The 23,439-nt window shown below is 46.7% G+C and overlaps 1 protein-coding gene across 7 annotated transcripts in view; it reads left to right on the forward strand.

Moving 5' to 3' along the window:
- Positions 1-23,439, forward strand: part of fbrsl1 (fibrosin-like 1) — a 232,000-nt gene that overhangs the window by 58,373 nt on the left and 150,188 nt on the right. The gene's annotated exons all lie outside the window — the stretch shown is intronic.

Raw genomic sequence — 23,439 nt, forward strand, 5'->3', positions numbered from 1 at the left:
GCACAGATAATGGGATTGACTGCTCGATGCTTGTCAGGCAGAGTGAACGCTAAGCACCCGCTGAAAATCTCTCATGTCTGTTGGAGTAAGCCCATTAGCCAACACCGAATTAGACCAGCCACTAATCCAAATGTGATTGCTGTTGTTGCGTACTCGGCATAATAGGGCAGTATCACTCTCTATCCGTGCCAGTGCTTTTTGTGTTTGTTTGGTCCCCTGTACCAGTAAGTCTTCACAGTAGGATGCTTCAGGTACCTAAGCATAAAACCTAGGGGTTTGCTTTAAGGACACTGCTCTGTGAGTTAGAGTGGAAATTTGTGTGGGTTTGCATTGTGTGGGTTTGCATTGTGTGTGTGTGTGTGTGTGTGTATTACGGAGGGGAACTGTTTGGAGGAGGGTGGCATTTCAAGAGGGGGCAGCCATGTCAGAGGGGAGGCTGTGTTAGATAAACCCATCCGGCTTGTGCAGACCTCGCCTGAGCCCAGTGCAGAGCAGCGCAGCGCAGCCAGCCAGTCCACCCGCTCTCCAAGTCATCTTATCAGTTCCTCCCCGAAAGCGCCCCCTCCACTGGAATCCAATGCATATAAAGCACCATCATCCAGATGGAATCGGAGGCCTGATGAGAGCTTTTTGTGTTTTATCTGTCGCTGAAATGTCCTTGGCAGCAGTGTAAACCCAGGATATTATAGGCTGTGTGGGTGTTTATCAGCATACCACTTTCCCACTGGCAAGTTAGTTTCTTCCCAGATAAAAAGACGAAGGAGGGGGAGTGCGAGGGAAAAAAATTCTCTTGCGCGCATCGTCATAATTTCAGTGGGGGGGAAGAGCTCCACAAAGCAGCCATCTGGATGTGAGAGAGGCTTTTACACGCGTGTGGAGATTTCCTAGGTGCTGTGATGTGGGAGAGAGAGAGAGAGAGAGAGTGAGTGTGGACCCATGAGAGAGAGAAAGAGAGAGATGAAGACAGAGAGAGAGAGAGAGAGAGAGAGAGAGAGAGAGAGAGTGTGAGCCCACGAGAGAGAGAAAGAGAGAGATGGAGAGAGAGAGTGTGAGCCCATGAGAGGGAGAAAGAGAGAGAAGGAGAGAGATGGAGAGAGATGGAGAGAGAGAGAGAGAATCCTGATAGGCTTGATCACGCCTCACACAGGCAGCCACTTCAGTGTGCTGCGAAGCAGCTTAATGCTCTGAGGTGACAACACAAAGGATGACAAGAGACAGCCTGTGAGAAACCAGCTGCAGGTGAAGGGATGATGTCAGCCCCGAGATGTGAAGGTCACTCGGTTCCCAAGTTCTAACACCATGTGGGGGGATGCTCAATGTCAAAGAGGAGTTTATAATACCTTACCTCCAAGGTTATTTTCTGCTTAGCCTTATTAAAGAAACCTTATAGGCTCTGCTTAAAACCGTCATATGAACATATCATTTTGGACCCATTATGGAACCATTTTTGCTATTAACATCAATAGTACAGTAGTTTTCAAAAGTGAGGAGTGCTTTTTATACTACTGAAAACATAGAATCCTTTGTATTTAAAGAGTAACAAGAGTTTGTCGGAGCCAAAAGTATTCCTTAAGCTTTAAAGATGCTATTGAACCAATAGCCTAAAGGCTTCCTCACAGACTCCTAAGCAGGCCTTTTAAGGTTCCTGAGTGCAATTAAGGTGACGAGCCCTGAGTGTACTATTTGTGTGTGCTTGTAGCACAGCTGGTGTGTAGTGGGGCATTATTAATGCTAAGGTTATGGCTTTGATTGACACTGCAAAGACTGCAGCAGCAGTGAGAGCATGTTTTAACTACGTTCTAAATTAGTTTGGCTAACCGCTAAAGAGCGTAGTGCTGGCATACTTATCAGGGAACAAGGCACTCCATTTTTGTCCCGCATGTCTCTGTGTCCTTGTCGAGGAGACTGAGCATCAGTGCACTTGGTCTGAGCTGTTCTTTAGCCGAGCTCCCCCCCCCCCCCCCCCCCCCCCACCACACACACACACACTCCTCTCTTCCTGTGAGAGAAACATGTGCCACCCCCTCCCACACACACACACACACTGACACTCACTCACATCCACCTTTCTCCATGCATCAGGACTCAGAGGCTGTCAGCTCAGCAGAGCAGCCGCCATGGCCTGTTTCTCTTCCCCTGTGGCGTGTGAGGGAGTGTGTCGCTGGAGAGTGGTGTGTGTGTGTGTGTGTGTGTGTCTGTGTGTGTCTGTGTGTGTGTGTGTGTGTGTGTGTGTGTGTGTGTGTGTGTGTGTGTGTGTGTGTCTGTGTGTGTCTGTGTCTGTGTCTGTGTGTGTGTGTGTGTGTGTGTGTGTGTGTGTGTGTGTGTGTGTGTGTGTGTGTGTGTGTGGAGGTGATGCGTGGCATGGCAGACCCACGGCGGTGTCTCAGCGGGGGGGCTTACTGACTGGATCCAATTACTGCCCTGGGGAGTCACAGACTCGGGGGCTGCTGCCTCACGCGAGGCCCCAGGTTCACAACCTCCCTGCATCTCTCCGCTCCAGTGTGCCTGTCAAAAACATATTTTTTCTTCCCGGAGCCAGTACTGTATAGCCCTTTTTCTGTTGCCCCTCCATGTTTTTTTTTTATCATCACAGGAATGTGTGGTGTCATGCAACGTCTGTGTAGTTTATCCTCTTCGTTCTTTTTATCGTAAGGTGGTTCAGTGGTAGACCTCGGGGCGGATTGGAACATTGGAATTAATGAGCTTTGGAGAACAGATATCAGAAAACAGAAAACAGAAAACAAACAAGCAACCTTGAACCGCATGTTCCACGACAGTCCTGAACACATGTTTTTTTTTGCCTTTCATAAAGATTTCCAACAATTTCAATGTTTCCCTTTCACTTTGTTTAGAAGAGCCATTTGTATTCAAGGAGAATATAATAGTAGGCCATCAGAATTTGTGAATCTGTCACACCTCATGGGCTTTTGTAAAGACCTAACCACAGCACTGAGTCCATCTGCGTCTGTTTGCTGTGCCTACCTTTGGGGAGTTTCTAGGCTGATACTGCTGCTGTATGTGTGTGCTTGGGGGCACTTAGCAGCTATGGGAGTCAGATTAGCTTTGATAATCTCTGTTTCTCGACCTAGCGGACAGAGTTCACTCCCTGTCCAAGTCAAAGTTGAAGAGAAAAAATAACACTGAAATAACCTCCCAAATCGCTATGCTTAGCAGTGGCAGATCGGAGATAAGAGCGATGTAAGCGCGAGATAAGGCTGTGGCTTTGGTTATCTGCTGTCGATCCTCTTCAGAGGTGCGAAAGGAAGAGCTGTCTCTACCTCTGAGTGTGTTCTGTGTCTACGAGGCAGCACATGTGCGCACATAACGTACGGACTAAAGGCTGCAATCGACGTCAGAGTCGTTCCACATACGCTACATGAATGCAAATGAGGTACTGACTGATTGTTTGTCACAGTGTGGGCGCTGTATACTAAACAAGCGGCATTGTGACTATTATTGATCGCTCTGGCCTGTGCTTTCATCCCCCGCCTGATAGAGTGGTTTGATGCCTAAATGGAGAGATTTACTCACCATTTGCTCCTTTTATGCATGCAGCCGTGGCTCGTTCCAGAGGGAAGGTCGTAATTCTGTGTGGGCTCGACCACAGAGAGACAGCGGTCTAGCTCAGTGCAGCTCTAATCAGGCCTCTGGTAGACTCCTGTTTTAGAGTGTAGCATTGTAATGCCATCCTTCTATGTTAAAAATGTACGTGCAGTTACATTTTTCGAAAAGTCTGAAAACCCGATAGGTGGTGTACTGTCAACAGGTATGTTTACTGTATGTGTTGATGAATTGAGTAAGACAGACCACAAGCTGTATGTTACGAGCTCTAATTAAGCTCCACACGTTTTGGCTGCTGGTGGTCTCCATGTTGTTTAGGATAACATGAGTGATCGTTTTGTTCCAACAAAGAACACACACATTTCAAGAGCTCAGTTTGGATGTCTTGTCACTGCCTCTGACTTGCAGGAGTTTGATTGCAGGATTGTTCGTTGATTGTTGTTTACAAGTCCCAGTTCACTTGCAAACACACACCCAAACAGACATATCAAACACCCAAACAGACATATCTCCATAGAGCTAGGCTGGTTGACAAATTATTAACCTGAGCTTTGTTATGAAAATGATAGTCCAAAACTGGTGTCAAAAAAGATACAGCTACATTTAATGACCTACAGTGTGCAAGAAAGTTAGACCAGGTGTGATTAGAAAAAAGTCATGCAAACCACTCCTCACTTTGGTACTGATTTGGATCTACAGATATATGCGTGTCTTCACTGGCTTTAGCATTTTAACCTCACACGCCCTGATTTTAAATTACAGCCATGCACAGTGCTGCGTTGGGAGGCCTTCGCCAATCGCTTTGCAGTGAAATTGAGTGCTCTTGACGGCTCCAGCAGGATAAGTGTGGCTTGCTTTGTTTGTCCACGGACGCCAGGAGTTCGCCACTGGAGCTGTGTCTGCAGGGGGAAAGAAAAAAGGGCAGAAAGAAAAATATTGGGTGGGTGTTTAAATTGCAAATGATGCAGCACCGTGGAGAGGAGAGTGGAGAGACAGAGAGAGGGAGAGAGAGAGAGGTTGGGAGGGAGGGAGGGGATGGTAGGGGAAGAGGGATAAGGGGAGAGGGAGAGAGAGAGAGAGGCATCTGGGTCTGGCCCAGCTGCTGAGCTCTGAAGCCGGGCCTCTGCTGACCCGCCCAGTTTACAGCTCCATTAATACACCGATCCCCAGGGCAGCCTCTGGAGCCTCCCGCACTCACACTCACACTCACACTCACAGTCACACTCACACTCACACTCACACCGCTCTCTTCCTCAGGCTCAGCACAAATGCACAGGGAAAGTGTGTGGACACGCACACGCACACGCACACACACACACACACACACACACACACACACACACACACACACACACACACGCGTGCACATACATGCACACATATACAAGGAATGTAGACACACACACTCACACACACACACACACACACATGCATGCAGATGCTTTTTGACTATGTGCTCACAAATGTGCATGCAGATGCACACACACACATGTATGCATAGACACCTGCACTTCCGGACACATGCCTGACTCAGACATTTTTACAAGTGCATACATGCAAACATACTTTTTTTATCAAGAAGCGCACTCACACATGCACGCATACACACACACACACACACACACACACACACACACACACACACACACACACATACACACACAAACACACACACACATACATCACATACACACACACACACACGCACGCGCACACGCACACGCACACGCACACGCACACAGTCAGTCTAAATCGAATCAGTGGCTCATTTCAAGTCTCTTGGCCAAGCCTGGCCTTTGCAGCTTAGTCAGGTGAATATTGCATGGCGCTGTAAGTCATGATTAATTCCCCAGCATGTAAGGCTTTTGGCCGGGGCGAGACAGGGCTGTCTGGTCACCAGCCCACCCCCTGACAGCCTCAGCCAGTCTTTTTTTAACCTCTCACTCGCCTGTAATTAAGAGTGGGAACATTGAATTAGCCAGGTCACAAAGACATGCCCTTATGCAACACCAGAATCATTAATAGGGTTTGTGGAGAGCCGGCTACATAGAGGAGACCAATCTTTTTTGGAGTTTTATTTTAAAATGGATATCTTCTCTTTCAAAGACTTGGGCATCGTCAGCTGTGTGATAAGATACAAAAGCTATAACTTCTCAGGAATTTGTATTAGCTTCGGTCATATCCTGATATTTCAGTTTGTCAAAGACTCCAGTGTCTTTGATGTGAATTTAATTAATACACAGTAGTTGAGAGTTTTCTACAGCTACGTACAATGTAATTGTTTTAAACAACTGTTGTCTAGAATCTTCAAGAACCTTCATAATCTCTGCATGCTTTCATAGATCACTTTGACAGCCCTCGTTCCAAGCACTTCCATATGGCTAAAGCCATAGCCTTCTTTTAAGCCCTGCGCAAGCAAACGTCAGTATGGAATGGAAAACAGGATACATGTGGGATCACCTTTGACCCTGTGTGGAGAAGTGTGTGTGTATGAAGCTCAGTCACTGCAGCAGTTTGTCTCGGTAATGCGCTACAAAGTGGTAGAAAATAGGCCATTCGAAACGGCGTTCTCACTTTCCCCACCAAGCATTGTGGAGCTTTTGTGAATCCTGAGAGAGAAAAGGGGTGTGTTGGCTCTGCGTCACCGTCGCTCAGTGCTCCTCGGATTGGGTTTCTGGGACCCTTTGCACCGCTGGCAACCGTCGGCATCGGCAGAGTAACCGTATAACACAGGCCTAGAAGAGGGGCAGGGTCTGTTTCTGTCTCTCTCTTTTCTTTTTTTTTGAAAGACGAGCCCTCGGTGACCGTCCCGAGCTCTCTCCTTTTGTCACGCTCTTGTCTATTTTGACAAGCCCACTTAGTGGCTGAAACAACAGGCTGGCTCTTTCACAGCCAGAGTCCGAGGCCCACACAAGCGCCGAGCTGAGCACAGTCTCTGTTGGCTGCTGGCACCACAGTGATATGATGCATCAATCCTGTTGACTTCTGCATTAGGGCTGATGAGTATATAATGTGTGCTTTACTCTGTAGCAATTACCCTGTTTTGAACTGTCGCATGTGTTGATGTCTCGTCGGTGTCGGTGTCGCTGGCTGCTGTTTCTGTGCTCTGACACAGCACTTTGCATCATATCATTAAGTTCTATCATGCCTGCTGAATGACGACAGCGCCTACAGTGAGATGTAGTGGCAACAGTGTGTGGACCTGTCACAATGGTACACAATGACGTGGCGTCACTTCTGCTGCATTTGCAGCCGCATGTTGAAGTGAAGGGATTTTCTATTTATTTTTTCCCCTGTGACGCAAATGGGGACATTAAGGGCAATGAACTTAATGGGATGTCCAATATCTTGGCTTGTTTTCAGTGCCTGTGTCTAAGGGCCAGTAAAGCTGCACATAAACTCATATGTATTAAATCGGATTAGTTGTGTCACTGAAACAGATGTGATCTTATCAGTGGCAGAGCCTCTCTGTGTTGTCTCATCACCCTCGCAGATGCCTGGTTGGTGCATGGAGCAACAGTGCCCCCTGCTGCATGAGAATGACGGTGCAGGTGGTGTGGGGGGATGGTCTTCAGCTGTTAGGAAATGTTAACCCTTTACTGTCCACGTATCAGCTGTCTATCCACTGGGGGTCACTGTTCCAATTTGAAAGATTTTGCGTGGTGGCTTTCTGTCTCAAGCCCACTTCCACTTATAGAGTCAATGATAACTCATATCAGTGGAATAGTATCAAACACCAGGGCAGTCGATGTTCTATGGGTGTGTTTTTTCTGTCCTGTTTCCTGTTGTGCGGTGTAATGAATTCTTAATGTGATGGTTCCATGAAACCACCTCAGAAGTGCAGATAATGAAATGTGTCTCGGGTCTTGACAAGGCTCTGTGTGGTTGATATTGTTTTTGATATCCGCACAGCTTTTTATTACCTCATTACAGGGAAATGACTGCTGCTCTTCAAAGACTGTTTCTCTCAGGTGACGTGCGCCGCACAGAGAAATCACCGAATTTGTAATTCGAATAGATAGGACTGTAATGACGCCTGTGTTTGAACAGCCCTGGTTAGAAAAAAGAAAACCATGTTAAGTGTTGAGTGTTGAGCTTCGTGGTTCTCCTCCATGCTCACACCATAGAGTTCCTTTACCTTGAGCCCACATCAGTGCCTGAGTGTGTTTTGCTTCCGTTTTTCCATCCCCGGTCTGCTGGCAGTTTTACGATGCGGGCAAACAAATGTGGAGGCCCTAGGATAATTTATGTCCCTTTAATGTTGCAGAGTCGCGCACAATGGCAGGATTCCTGTCCAGTCCTCCTGCGCCCAATCAGAAGCACGTTATGTAAAGCATTATGGGATCTCCCATTTGCAAGACAAAAAAAAGGGGGAGGTGAGAATGTAGCCGAGCAGACAATAGTTGCAATGCCTCGGAGGTCCGCTGAAGAGACAGCGTCCGTCCCGCCTTTGCGGCCCTGTGGGACAGGATCCAGATGGGGGAGGGCTCTTGCCGGAGACCCCCAGGCCAGGGTGGGATTGGGTGGGTGGGAGGGGGGGGCGGCTGGAGGCCTGCAAGGGTGTTCTCCTCTGGGTGTGGAGGGGGGTGGGCCCAGGCTGAGTGGGTGCCCACGGTGCGGTCCAATCCAATAAAAGCAGGCGGACGAGCCACCAGGCAGCCCCTAAGCAGATTAGCATTGGAACAAGAGTCTGCGTGTGTGGCTACAAGCATGGGGATGTGTGCCGCTGCCTCTGCCAGCTCTCTGGGCACGGAGGGGGAAAAAAGCACATTATGGTTCTTCATTTCTCACATTAAGCATGCATCGCCTGCTCATAATTCACTTGGTTACAGTGCTTGGGTACATGAGCTAGAGTAGTCAAGATTTTGTAGATTTTTCATAGGAAGGGTTTTGTGTTTCATATTATATCCTAGGCTTTGGGCTACAGTTGTGCTGTTGGTGTGTGTGTGTGTATATGTGTGTGTATATGTGTGTGTGTTTGTGTGTGTGAATAGGGTCGGCTTTTGCCAAGAGCCTCTCAATGAGTCCTTTGTCATGTTTCACTGGCTCTCTCCTCACTGGCGTATTAGGGTGTTTGTCACTGCTAAGTTGTTTTGTCAGTTGCTGGCACACTGGGAACTGACCTTCTTTTGCTGTGTGCAGAAAAAACACAAGCGTTAGCACTGAGGATGTGCCACTGTCAGATGTGTTCCAGGCACGCCATAAATCCGCAAGAATGACAAGATTGTAGAAGGTTCCGCAAGAAAAAAAAATTAAAATTGCATCTCAGATAGAGGTGATGTGGGATGAATATAATTACCTTGAGAAATAACACCTGCCTCTTAAGTAATGAGCTTGTGTCTGGGAGGTAATTGGCTCTGCAAATGGCATTTTGATCAAGTGGTCAACAGCGGCGCTCCCAAGGAGAGCACCAAAGTCACCAGAGAGCAGCACTCTCTCTTAGCTCTTTCCTCTCCATGGGTACATAAAAGCTCGTGGCGGAAGCCCAGCAAGACCTTCGTCTGCTCCAGGAAGCCTAAATATGCCTCCTACCCAAAGGCATGAAATATTCAACGGCAATTTCCCCTGTTTGAAATAATACCTTGAAATGTTAATGCACTCCCAGCGCTTGTTTTAAGCGAAAAGCATCCCAGGGTGACGGTGTCTGCCCAGTGTTAGTGTGGGCCACGGTTAAAATGCTGTCATACTGAAAGCAATACTATGCACAGGAGGATTAGGCCAAAGAGCTGTCGGAGAGAGAGAGGGGGAGAGTGAGCGAGAGACTATTTTTAGTGCCTCAGCACCGAATGGAATGGAAAAAGAAACAAATTATCACACTAGTGCCTGTGTATTCTCTTAGCTTCAAGATGGCTGCCAGCGAGTGTGTTTCATCTTAGGCGGGCAGGCAGCTTTCTAGGTCTGACCACCTGAGGTTGATGTGTGTTCATACCCAACAAAGAGCAGGGTGATGTTTTCTGTGTCAGCTGTCTGTCATCATCGGGCTCTGCACCGCTAACCTCCAGCTAGAGCCCCTTCCAGTGGGAACAGCAGTCTGTTTTTAATCCATATTTCATAACTCTGAACTTGTCCATATTTCTGAACTTGAATATTTGTAAAATGCTTTTGCTAGTTGTTTTTGACCTGGTCTTAGCACAGTCCTATCTACGTATTATTAAATTGAAACCTCCATATTTTAGTTGTTAATCTTTATGCTAATATATAGCCATTGCTAGGCAAATGTTTGCTGAAATACTTTTTAAATGTGAGCAGCCTTCAATTGCTACTCATTTCTGAAATTCACAAAACCAGAATGCACCCAGCCAAGTCCATGTGCTAGTTGGCATCGCTTGCCCCCAACTCTCTCTCTTTGGCAGCGTGTCTGCGAGCACACGTCACTGAGCAGCCATGCGCCATAACCAAAGCTCTCCGTCTTGACAGGGAGGCATTAAATGTTAGTGCCTTTGACGGCCGGTTTGTAACGTGGTTATTCCGGTCAGTGGGCTGGCCCTGTGCTCTCAGCATCCCCGCCTGCCTGTGGAGGCCCCTTTTATCTCCACCCGTACTTACTGTAAAAACAGCAGACGAGCTGAAGGTGTACAACAGCGTGAGCTCAGCATGTAAACATGCGGAAAAGGCTATCCACTGCACATCGTCTGCAGATGTCCGCTTGATGAACTGTGCTAATGTGCTGTTAGCATATAGTCATCTTGTGGTCTATGATACACTACACTACAGCACATGTGAAATTAAATAAAGCATCATCAGTATTTAGGTCTTTTTTAGGAGGCTCGGCCAGCGATGGCAGACAGGTATTAGTATTTTTCCAGTTATTTGGTTGTGTGGTAGTCTGGAGGTGTGCCATTAGAATCAGTGACAGCCCTGTATGTGTCTCAAGATATTGACGGTTTCTCAATTATATCTGGCAGTGATTGGCTGGTTTGATCTTGAAAGACTGGGTGGTATTGATTTGGTTGGTGGTCCAGTAGCTTATTGGGTTGTTTGGAGTGTGTCATATCGGACTGATATAGACCATTGGAAGTGCTGTGCTGTTTCCGTGCTTTTTTTACATGATTTTATTTAATACAGGGTTTCCACCATTGGCAGGGTACATTCAAATAGATGAAAATGGAATAATACCGGTCATGGTTCACTTATTTGTTTTCTCAAATCGGCTCTTTCCTCAATTGTTATGTAGGCTGGTTTGTATTGCCTGGCATCTGCTTTTTCTGCATGCATCGTCCAATCCCCTTTCTCGTCTCCGGTTAAACTTATGCCCGCTTCAGATCTCGCCATGTGAACTGACCCTTACATAGCAACAGAACACACCAGCACCCGTCCTCTCACCTAATTATTCCGCTCCACTGGCTTTGCAGGGAGTCTGTCCCGAGAAGACACATAATCCCGCTTGGCTGTTCATTTTACAGTCATTACTGCGGGAGAGGTGGCGTTCAAGGCATAACTCGCCAGATTAGTGCCTGAACCTGTTGAGCCGAGTCTCCGGGGTCTGTGTTTTGACAAAACCCTTGTTGCTCGGGAGTGACGTTTGCATGCGAGCGCGTCTTTTCAATTACCGTCGAGTGTAACAGGAGTGGGCAGTGCCATGCCACTCAGCAGGGTCCCGGTCCTGCCACGGCGGGTGCTTTGACAGACTGGCATCTTGCGTGACGCGTGCGTGGCCCTTTGGAGGCCTCTGAGGGGTTTGTTGTTGCTCCCTGTACAAATTACAGTGACCTGTCTGGCAACCCGCAGCTCTCCCCAGAATTGATTAGCGATAATTGGAGGGAGTCAAAAAGCCGAGAAGTGTCACTAAATAAATTTGGCTCAGTTAATTGCGGATTCCTCCAGTTGTGGGAGAAACACTTAGCTGCTAGCTGACAATAGAGAATTAATTGGAACCCGCGAATGAACATAATTAGGGTGATTGTTGAGAGATAAAGCAAAGTCTTTACAAGGGCTGCTCTACTGTCAGAGCTGAGACCGTCATCCCCCCTCCTCCTCTGCCTGTTTCCCCTGCCTAATGCCTTCTTTTATTCCAGCCTGCAAAGAGTATTTTAGCTGTCTTTATTAAAATAACCTCTTTCATATCTGTCCTAGGAAATTACATGATGATAGAGAAAAAAAATCTTCTCTATCTTTGTTTTTTTCTTCCTGGCAGTAAAATACACCACCAATTTTGTCTCCTCTTTGTCAAGCACTTCAGTGTCACCTACACAATAGCTGTAGGTCTTGGCACGTACATATCTCACATGTGTCTCTGGCATCAACTGGAATGACAAGATCACAAATGGGAAGATGTGTAGAACATCTGGACACAAGCCGGTGGATTGAAAAAAAGAGAGTGGGTTATATCACAAGGTCCTTGCTAGTATATGTGTGGAGGGGCTACCAAGACATGGAGATGAAGTAAACATTCACGGCAACAGCTGGGACACTCATGGGACAACCGGAAGATCTGGCACAGGCCAGTGTAAGAAAGCAATCACTTCTTCATAGACAATGAGGTACAAACGTGTATGTCAGTTGATATTTACAGCAGAACCTAACCCTAAACAATAGAGTATTGCTGCTTGGCCATTGTAATGAAAGAAGTCTGTAAAGGTTTGAGAAGGAAAGGGCCCAGGACCTGTTGGGGGAGCTGCTGCCCACCAGACATAGTTTAGTCCAAGCTGCACACCGTCTGCTGTCTGACTTTAATTTTAGCCAGGTTCACGCTCGGTCCAAGTGGAAATGATTTCAGAACCCCCAAGTATTACTCATGTTTGGCCCTGGCTGTGGCCGCAGTTTCAGGGTACCGCTATTTGCTGTGGAGAGTTGCGTTTGTAGTCAGCACTCACCGCCTGGGTTTTGGACATCGCCCAGGCCTCAAGCAGAGCAGGAGCCTCGTTGGACCTCTTCAAAGAGGAGCACGTTGAGTGAAGAACAATGAATCCGCCGGACACATCTGCGTAGGGTAAATTTAACCAGCTGGCTTGAGTTTTGAGGTGTATGAAAGAAATAGAAAGGCTAAAACAACAATAATCTATTTTCATTTTACTCCCATGTGCATACCATACTGGGCGCTTAGCAAGAGGAGGCTCTGAAGCGATGACCTTAGATGTGTTCTGAAATATTTCCATGATCTGTCTTCATTGTACCATACCCCGATCGTAAATACTACTTGATGGAAAAAGGAGCCCCATCTTGTCAGTATAAAGCAACCACCATGCCACCTGAGAGCTTGTTAGAGGACTTTCTATAACTTTCACAGTTAGTGAACCTTTATTTCTACAGTAAAGAGGCCATTGGGATTTAAAACACATTATATATTGTTCTCAAATATTCCCATTTTTGGCATATACTGTATAGCTGAAGATAGTTTGGTACAAAATTCCCTGAGGCATCTTTTAGAATAAACTAGTACAAAAAAAATTGAATGTTTAAAACCTTTTTCTCGTCATTGAATTTATAACTGTAATAGAACGGCCCTAGAATAGTACTGCACTTATGGCAGAATCATTGAAAGAATCATAAGCAGTCGAACGGTTGTGGTTGTAACAGTAGCTGTAGAGGGCAGTGAGTTAGCGAGTGTGAGGTCTGAGCCTGGCCTCTCAGGGCAGTCGGCCTCGAGGTGAGTGGCATCTGAGGTCCAGAGGCCTTGACCCTCGACCTCGCCGCTGATGGCGTGATGGAGCAACTCGGCCTTCCAGCCGAAATGAAATGGAGGTCTGCACTCGGAGCGGCGCACCTTTGGGAGGCACTTTGATGCATGATGGGGAGGAATAAAATTGAAGCATGCAGCTGCAGTTATTGCCGGAAGGCAGGCAGTGCCCCCACCGACAACCCAAGGCCATGTGCTTCAGTGCTGGGCTGAATGCTAAGCTCCCTCCGGCATGCTTCGAGTGGATGTCTGCAATTCAGATCCCACGAAAAAACTTGTGCTTGGGGAAATGGAAGCCCTATTCCTCCCCGAGCTCTGTGTCCTTGAAAAAAAGGGTATTTTAACATTGAGACTTGGAGTGTGATCTCTCCATATCTGTATACTCTCTCTGCAGAGCGGGCGATAGACCAGGTATGGTTGATACTGCACCAAATAAATTACACAGATTTATGCGCTGGACTCGATTTGAGTGCATAACGCATGCTTTCAGAAGGATGAGTATCCAATCTGATTACTTTCAAGCCTCGTAAACAAGTTCTCCTGTAGCACGATAGTGACTGTTTGCCTCTTCAAAGTGGACTCTTTTTATATGACAAGTTACACAGCTTGATGAACCTGCATCATCACCTGATGTGGATCATCATGATCCTGTTCCCGGATTGCTGGGACGGGTCTCGTGGTGCTTTGCTCTCGACTTCTCCCCGTCCTCTGGGTGTCCTCGGCAGGCGGTGTAACCCACCCCGGCCTCCCAAGACATCTGTCACGAGACGGGCGGAGAGGAAGGCCTTTTCATCTTTCCTTTGCACCTATCTTGGCCTCGTATCCCTCCTGGCCTCATTCTAGCGTGGAAGGTCAGCCTTGCCGCAGGAAAATCATGGCCACAGATTAACTCCGGTATTTATGGGCTTGGCCCTCTAATGGCGGCCGGGGAGCAGGGGGAGATATTGCTCACTTAGCAGGATTACTGGGTGCTGTAATGCCCCAAAGGCCTTCTTTACGGTGAGCCATAAATGTTCCCGGGGAGAGCAGAGAGGGGGGGCCGCAGAGGCGGCAGGATTGATTATCGTTCGCAGGAAAGTCGATCTGTTACTCACACCCCAACGGGGACGGCGCTGATGGATGCTTCCGGGGAGCAGGGGGCACTTTTCTCCGCGGCGTGCCACTCCCAGACATCCCGGGTGACACAAGATGGAGGACCCCCATCGCTCGGGGTCCACGGGAGGCTGTCACAGCATGGCAGAGCTATGGCCCAGTGCGTGACGACCCCGCAGCAGACAAATGGAAACCCGACCTTGCCGCAGCGGTGCCATTTAACAAGGTATCCCGGCCACCTCGCATCTGCTAGACATCAGTCAGGTCTAATGGTATACTCCCCTGGGGCTATCGTTCGCTGAGATCCTGGATGTAGCTTGGCTCTTTTATATCCTCCAGCAGTGTCATCTTTATTCGTGGTGCATTTTAAGATATTGGAGAGTACTTAAATTATGAATACGTTAACCACGGCCTAATATTCGACCTCAATGGTTTATTGAATGTCTTTATTAATGATCCCGCTACAATTGACACTTACTTTATTGACACACCCCAAAAGTAGTAGTAGTCTATAAAACAACCAGTGATATTTTATACTGATTAGGATGAACACATTTGTGGCTTTATCTGTAGTCTTTGAGATAAATTTCATAATATAGTTTCATATGACTGATGAGGTGCAGTCAGCTCATATGTGGCGAGAGAAGTGAAAGAGGCGTGCGCTTCAGATGCCTTGAAAGCCACTCGTCATCCCCAAGGCTGTGGCAGAGATTCGGAAACCATTGTAGAGTGATTGTGCAACATGTTGGAAAAATGTTGCACATTACCCTCTATACTCTATACATTAACACACACACACACGCACACGCACGCACACGCACACTCACACGCACACAGACACCACACACACACACACACACACACACACACACACACACACACACACACACACATGCTTCAGGAGCTTTGTAACAGTCCCTCTTCCACATGGCCTCATGGTGTTGGACTGTGGCTGCCCTCGTTTGTGCAAATGCATTATATAAATCCTTTCCAGATGCTTGGCTCAGGAAACGCTGTTACCTGTGGGCCGCCATCTCCAGTTTTATTGCCCGTCGCAGAGAGAGTGATGAAAGCACCTCTCAAAATGGCCTACCAGCCAACAGTCAGCCAGTTGCCTGGTCAGGCAGTCCGTGCGCCGGCAATTTATTGGCCCGCTTATCTTTGGTTTCAACAAAAGCAAAACTGTTTCGTGTTATTTTGGAGTTCAGCTGCCGTGGGAGTTCAAGGTTCATTTTTCAGCTTGCTCTCTCTTTCTCTATCTCCCTCCCTCTCTCTCTTATTTCTTTACTTACATTTGCTATCAAGTTACCCACAGTTGCAACAGGTGATTTTTTTCTGGGCCAGTATTGCTGGTGTCACTTTAGTTATTTATACTTCCCGTCCAGAATATAAATGCTGCATAGCCAATGTCAAACATGACATTCCAGCATCTTTCTCAACGGTAATTGAGTTACCCTTCATTGTACTAAAGACAGAACAGTCATGTCTGCTTTTCCAGATCTCCTCTATAGAAAAGGGGGTTGAAAAAATACCAGCAGGAGATAAGACTGATTACAAACGTTATCAGATACATGCAGATAATTATGGTGGTAATGTAAATGGAACAGAGGCAGTGGGGGAAGATAAAAGGCCTCTCCAGCAGCAAATGCAGATTGTGCGATAGCGCCAGATTGTTTTGGTAAAACAATGCAGGCATATCAGTTAGCAGAAGTTAATGCACCACAGTCCTAGAGGCTGCAAAGGGAGAAAAAAAAGGGAAAAGGAAGGGAGAAAAAACTGTGCGACGCAATCATATTGGATAGAGGAGACGACGTGTGCATTTGGAGGATAAATCATCCGATAGAAAAAGCCCTTTATCAAAGGCGCGTGTTTAGTCACTGCAAGAAAGACTATTGTGATAGTGTAATTAAACACAGCAGCGGGGGACAAAGGTGCTTAATCTAATCGTACATGTTGACATAATGTATTTACTGGGCTACAATGAAAGGCATGCCTGGGCTGCTTGTTTCCAGCCTCTTTCTTTTTTGTCTTTTTTGCAAGTGTGTACCATTAACCCAGCAGGAAGTTCTGTTGGTGTGTTTCCAAAGGCGGTCTTGGTTCTCTTGGAGGGCCACTGGTGGCAGTCTGACACTCTGCTCGTCTGTGTGATGGGATAATTGTGGGACTGGCCTGATGAGAGGGAGTGAGTGAGTAAGTGAGTGGTTGTTTTACTTTGCCATGCTGCTCTGGGCCACTCACTGTATCGGTTGCCTCCTGACAATTTGAGGACCCTCCCTGGGCACCGAGTTACACAATAATGCATACACAGTCACGAAAAAGGCTACAAACAAACATAGTCACTCACACAATTGTGCACACAAACATGTACTTCAAAACTGCGGCAAGTCAGAGCCAGCTATGAAAGAACACGGCTCACATTTTCAATTTCCATACCCTGTTACGGCACGGGGGGAGGGAAAGTTACGTTTTTCTTCCTGTAGGTCTCTTAAATAGCCACTGAGTGTTTCCAGGAAGTCTACTAATCAAAAGGAGAGGGCCCAAGAGACCGAGGGGAAGAGTGAGGAGGGGAGGGTCGGGTCGGTCCGGGCCGGGGCATGCTTGTGACATTGGGTTTCCTGAGGGAGCGAGCGAGCAATCGAGCCTCTCGGGCCCTGTGTGCGCTGCCCGGTTCTCTGGTGTTTGGTTTACTGTAAAAATGGAATAGAGATGGAGCTAAACGCGCCATTCTAGTGTTTGCCTTGAGACTTCTCCAACTTCGTGCAATCGGGGCCCTGCTGGCTACATTTTTATCAAGGACCGTTCACACAAGGGTATAATTTGTAACATTTGCAGAGAGAGAGAGAGAGAGAGAGAGAGAGAGAGAGAGAGGTTGGACACAGGGCCAGTGATATTCAACACTCAGAACACAGCCAGACAAGCATGGAGGGAGAATGGAGAGTATTGTTTCGAAAGGCACATAACTGTAAGAGTGAACAGACATACACAGAATCTCAGACACCCACTTAAATGTTGTCCATGACTTATGTATTACTTAGAGTTGTGTCTAGGGCAGAGTGGGGAGCTTTAACCGTGTCCAGGTAACTCTAGTTACGGTGACCATCCTTTTCTTTGGTGCACTTGGCACTGATGAAACACTGAGGCCAGAGAATAGTCACCTTTGAAACGATAGTAATGACTGGGTGTGACCTCACCAGTAACCCCAGGTTTGGTCCTCAATTCTATATATGTCTCTTGGCAAAACATGTTGAACATGCAAATATATTGAAATGCAGAAGAATGGAAGACCTTCAGTATGACAAAAACTTCACTTTTAGTGCTCCATGGAGTGCTATAAGTTTGTAACACATTGTTGGCTGAATAGGACAGCTATAAGCTTGGCAGGCCTGAACTATTAGTCCCAGAGGTTCTGTTGGGCCCCACTCAACTCAACAGCACGCAAACCCTTGTGTATTGTTTAAGATGTTTACTGTGGCTTTTAGCTAATGGCCTCTTTTTGGTGTATGAAGGAGGGAAGTCATAGTCCTGTCTGAAACCGTTCAATCTCATTTGCCATTCTTGCTTGTTCAATTTTCTTGGTGTTTGGACTTCACATGTCAATGCCAAAGAATTTTGTTCAATGGCACTCCATTAAAACATCGGATTCCCATACAGCCGTTCAGGTACGTAAGCGCAATACAATTCCCATTGTGTCCCTAAAGCGTAGAGCTACAGGAATTTAATGTTCCCACGTGTGTTGCAAAAACTTTGTTGACATATTTGATCACAGTGGGATGGTCTCATTCCAAGTAAGTTCACCACACAATAGATGGCAAGGTCAGCATGTTCCCCGCCCTTGCAGCTTTGACACCTCAAAGCGCCTGCCAGAGAAAAGGGAAGGGAATCTTCCTCTCAGAGGAAGGTCAACCACTCAACCGCCAATTTTAGAAATCGGCAATCTTGACACTATGTATGTATGTGTGTGTGTGTGTGTGTGTGTGTGTGTGTGTGTGTGTGTGTTTGTGTGTGTTTTCATCGTTTTGTTCATCATCTACTTGGTGGAAATATGAAAGCTGCCAGGCAGTGGAGCAATAGCAACGGTCATGGGAGCGTTTTGCTCAACCAATCCCAAAGATTTATTTCAGCCAATATCTCTCTGCTCTGATGAGAATCAGTTGATTAACAAGCAGGGCAACCACCTGAAATCAATGAGTCCCTGAATGGTTCAAATCTTTAGCTGAATGGTGCTGACCCAAACATGGTTGGAGGAAAATATGCTGAAATATGATTGCTAATTTTTTACTGTAAGACAGCAGAGAATGTACAGTAATTATCGTATCTCTTTTGTGTGTAAGTGCACCCACACGTCTCTGTGTGTTTGTGTTTGTGCGGTCATGTGTACATATGTGTGCACATGTGCATGTGTGGGCAGATGTGTGTGTGTGTGTGTGTGTGTGTGTGTGTGTGTGTGTGTGTGTGTGTGTGTGTGTGTGTGTGTGTGTGTGTATGTTTGTGTGTGTGCCTGTGTGCGTGTGTGTGTGTTTGTGTGTGCGCATGTGTGGGCACATGTGTGCGCCTGTAGAGCAGCCTGTTAATTAAACCACTTATTAGTGACATATTAACAGTAATTAAGGAGAGTGACGGCCTGGATGTCTTCCTTCTGTTGCCTGCCATCTAAACCATACGCACTCAAACTCACAGCTACACTAATGCTCCTACAGCACCACACCACCCAAAGGCACGAACCAGACCAGCGTGGGCGGACACGTTAAAAGCTGGCTGTCCCTGTAAAGGCACAAACATGTGTTGACTTTGGCAGATGCCGTTATCCGAAGCAGCTTGCGCCGCGCGTTGCACACAGCCGCAGCTGACGAGTTGCAGATGAGGAGCTTGAGTAGCACCCTGGCTTTTGGCATCGTCGATGAATCCGCTCTGCGGTGCTGCTGTGGGGGCCGATTTACGGCTGCTTTGATTAGAGCGGATAGAGCCTGGACGAGCCGCTCCCACCCTGTGATCTGAATAAGAAAAAGCACCCCAGCTGAAATGGCAGCAGACGGAGCCCAGGGGTGGGGAAGGAGCGTGCAGAAACGTTCAAAGGATTCCCGGGGGCCCTGCCGCTGTGCCGCACCGCCAGGCTGCCACGCTGGATGCCAATTTATTGATCCCCCATCTCGTGCTTGGCGAATGCGGTCTCTGTGTGGGGTCTCTGCCAACTGAGGCTGTGGTGGCATCTAGACCTGTCCTCTCTTTCACTCGGCACTGTGAAGCCATTTGTTTGTGTTCGCCCAGTGGGGAAAGACTTGTTTGTGTTTGCTTGTTTGTATGTGTGCAACAGATTGTTTCCAGTGATACTCAGCTACGCGAATGGTAGAGGTTCACTCGATACACTCACCAGGATAAAAGAAAAACTAAGCTTTTTAAACAATACTTCCCAGCTACCGATTGTACAATAGAAAGACTAATGAAGGTACCACTGGAAGTCACTAGAAAACTGGTTTAAATTTAGGAAACTTTAGGACCCATTTTGTCACCTTATGGTCAATTTATGTTTGGAAAATTCGATTTGTCATTCTGGGATGACGCTGGACTGGGATCACATCCCAGTGGAATTGTCTGTCTTTGAAAGCAACAATTGTATCAGTTTCACCTGTCACCTATGAACACCTCCACTGAACACCTGGAGACTGGTAACTGAAAGCAAATGAATGCAACAGCTCCACTATTTGACTGTGATGCTAAAAGCCAGACAGACACATTCAGCAGTTGACTTTGGACAACAAACACTGTATCCCCCCCATGTATCATGTTCATGTACACTCTCCATGCTGTGTGTGTGTGCAGGGGCGGGGGCAGGGGGGGCTGTCATTGGGAGCCCCCGCAGCTGTGGCCCCGGCTGACAACATGGTGAGATTGTCCAGGCGCTTCCTCTTAGGGTTGACATTATTAGCAAGGAGAGTGGCCCATTTCCACTTGATACAAGGTCAAGATCTTTGCCCCTCCTCCACCCCCACCAGCCGCTCCACCAACAGCTCCTGTGGCCTCTTGCCAGATGGGGTTGCCCCATCCGATCCTGGACACAATTAGCTATGTGAATGAGCCTCTCTTTCCTTGTTTCTCTCTCTCTCTCTCTCTCTCTCTCTCTCTCTCTCTCTCTCTGTCTCTCTGTCTCTCTCTCTCAGGGGCCTATGAACCTAAACAGCCCCCACCCTGCCCATCTGGCTCTGGGCTATAGTGTATTACTGCCACCAAGTGGTGCGTCTCGCACCAACCCCACCCTGACTGGCTATTTGTGTTTGTGTAATGTCACAGTCTTCTGTCCACGAAGACTTTAGCAGAAGGCCACTAAGGTGTCATTTTCAGAACACCTTGGTTATTTTTAAGTGGAGCATGCATCCGTACGTGCTTTGTGCTCTGTTCACAGGAGTTTCATGGCTTTGTTGATTAAATGTTCCCTCAAATAGACTGTCCTTATTCTGTCTAGCAACAGGGGAGAGAGAGAGAGAAAGTCCCCTCTGTAGGATGCACTGTTTAATCCCTAGTAAGCTCATTAATGTACCATTATCCTTATTAACACAATGGGGTTTATCCATCTTAAGTGGAGAGATCATTATTTTGGCCGTCACAGCAATGCCAGTTGTGTCCCATCTGGTTTTACACATAATAGGTCTCGCATAAAATGTTTTCATATTCATTTTCATAGCCTCAAATGTCTTACATTCTTTGTAAAGTGGCCGTGCATAATTGTCCCACATCAAAAAACAGAATCTGAAAAAGGGACTAAACGGGCTGTTATTTCCATCATAGATAATAATCTCAACACGGTTGTTGAGTTTAATTAATATATTTAAACTAAAAACATCTTTATAGTGTGCCTAAATTAATTTATCAGTCAGAAGAGGTTTTTAGGTTTTGGCAAGCGAATGTCTTCTGTCCATGGCCACTTGTAAATTAGGATTGTGCCAAAGAGTAGATTATCTGTTGGCAGTTAAAGTATCGAAGCAACAGCAGGTCTTTTATAGGTAACTAGTTCATACATCATCCTCAAATTTATTTTGGTATATGGTTAGTTAGGACAATAGGACAGATACATTCACCTCTTGTTCTCACCTAGATTATTCACTATGTAGTTTTGTCTTTCAGGTCAGAAACCCAGTGCAAATGTAACACCTTAAACAGTGCGGCATTGCATTTATCAGTGCAACGCTGCTGCTGCAAGGAAAATGTTAGTTTTTAGCTGGTTAGCATGCTAGTTTTAGATAAAAACTCCATAGTGCCTCTTGAAAGAGGACCGTGTTTGTATGTACAATTCTTGCATTAAGTCTAGTAATGTCCACAATGTTCTATCCCCTTCAGATTGTTTTGTGGACACCCTTCTAGAGAGGAATCTCTAGAGAGGAATCTTGTCTTCACAGGATCAATCTTTAAAAGTACCATTTTGAACGATCAAGAAACACTCAGGGGCACTGCATAGCACCTTTAAGTAGAATGTAGGTGTTTTGAGAGCCAGCTGAACAACCCTCAACACTCCTGAGGCACCAGGAGCTCAGGTGCAGAGGAGTCCTGACAAGCGAGCGTCTCATGCTAGTGACATGCTTTGGGTCTAACTCTGCTTGGAGCTTCTTCACTAGATCACGGGATGATGTTCTGAATGCATCTCTACACCCAGCTCATTTCATTCTGCTCAATGACATTATGAGCATAACCATAGCATCAATTATGAATGCAGTCGGAAAGGCTTCAGAGCCCTGCCCTTGAAAGCACCACTGTTCTCAGTTCAGCAGCAACAGTGACGTGGGGGATCAGAGCAGCTGCTGTGGAATTATTGGCCATGACAGATGTTAGTATGGTTCTGCGTTAGCTGCCACGTATCTGGCACATTTGCTGTTTTATGTGGGATATCGTTTTAAGCTTTCAGGTACAAGTAGTCAGTGGCGTCACGTTTTTCCCTCTGTGACAGAAAAAGGACAGCACAGCACCAAGCTGACATGCTCTGAAGTACTGACGGCAAAATCACGGTGTTCAGTTTAATCAACAATGCATTTTTCCTCAAAGTTGTTAAATGCCTCTTTGATACAAAACAAGGTCAGTTAGAACAGACTGTCTCTGCTGTCTGCTGCTGTAAAGGCTTTGAAATATACAAATGACACACACACACAAAGATATGCACTCATGCACACATTCACATGATGGCTTTTTAATTTCAACTTAAGAAAGTGTGCAAACTTTGGAGGGATACTGTAACCTCTGCGTTTGTGCAGGCATGAGATAACATCCTGAAACTTTTCCTCCAAGGGCAAGACGAGTCCTCAGACATCAGAGGGAGCAGTGTTAAGCGAAGATGATTCATTACATGTGCTGCATCTGCCTCCCATTAAAAAAACGTCTTCACCCCTCTCTCATTGCCTGCAGCCTGCCCTGGCCATGTTTTCTCGCCCCCATCCCCATTCCCCCCCACACACTTTATCAGTATCCCATACCTAAGAAAGAAGGTACAGTTTGCCCTCTGAGACGGTGCGAACGAGCACAACCAATCAGTCATCCAGTTCAGAGGTGCTGTTTGCGCCGAGGTCGGAAGACCTTCTGGGAGCCTGCCATCACAGAGAACACCTTCACTTTTACCGTCCTGGTTTGTAAAATTAATCAAACGAAAGCCTCTTTCTTGGCACCTTCAGCTAGTGTATGTAGCCTAATAATTTCTGATTTAATTAAAGAACATCTAGCTTCTCAGGTTACCTGTTAAGTCGAGGTGTCATTGTCATCAAGTGTTATTTTTATGGGTGTGAATGTCACATTTGAGAGGGAGGAGTGGAGGGAAAAAAAAAAGCTCTCTATATAAGTGATAATAAGTAATCTATTTCCAGGCAATGAAATTGACCTGATGGGCATCCATTTCTTCAGACCTGAAATATAATGTATCTCAAATGGCTGTCTGTCTCTGTCTGTGCATGTGGGTATCCCCCCGTGAACAGTTGATCTCTGAGCAGAGTTGATCCATCACTGCCATAAGGTCATTGGCATCCATATGGATCTCCTCACTCAGCCTCTTCACTTTAAAATGCCATTTGGCTGTGAGTCCAATGGGGTTTCAATCTCCAGCGCAGCATGGATGCATTTTCACATCAAATGGTGGACGCTCAGCCCTCAAATGGCCTGCCAGGGATCTGGTGTTAAGAGCTGAAGGGTCTTGTGTATAA

The sequence above is a fragment of the Clupea harengus genome, chromosome 7 (genome assembly GCF_900700415.2).
Source record: "Clupea harengus chromosome 7, Ch_v2.0.2, whole genome shotgun sequence".
In the NCBI taxonomy this organism is placed as follows: Eukaryota; Metazoa; Chordata; class Actinopteri; order Clupeiformes; family Clupeidae; genus Clupea; species Clupea harengus.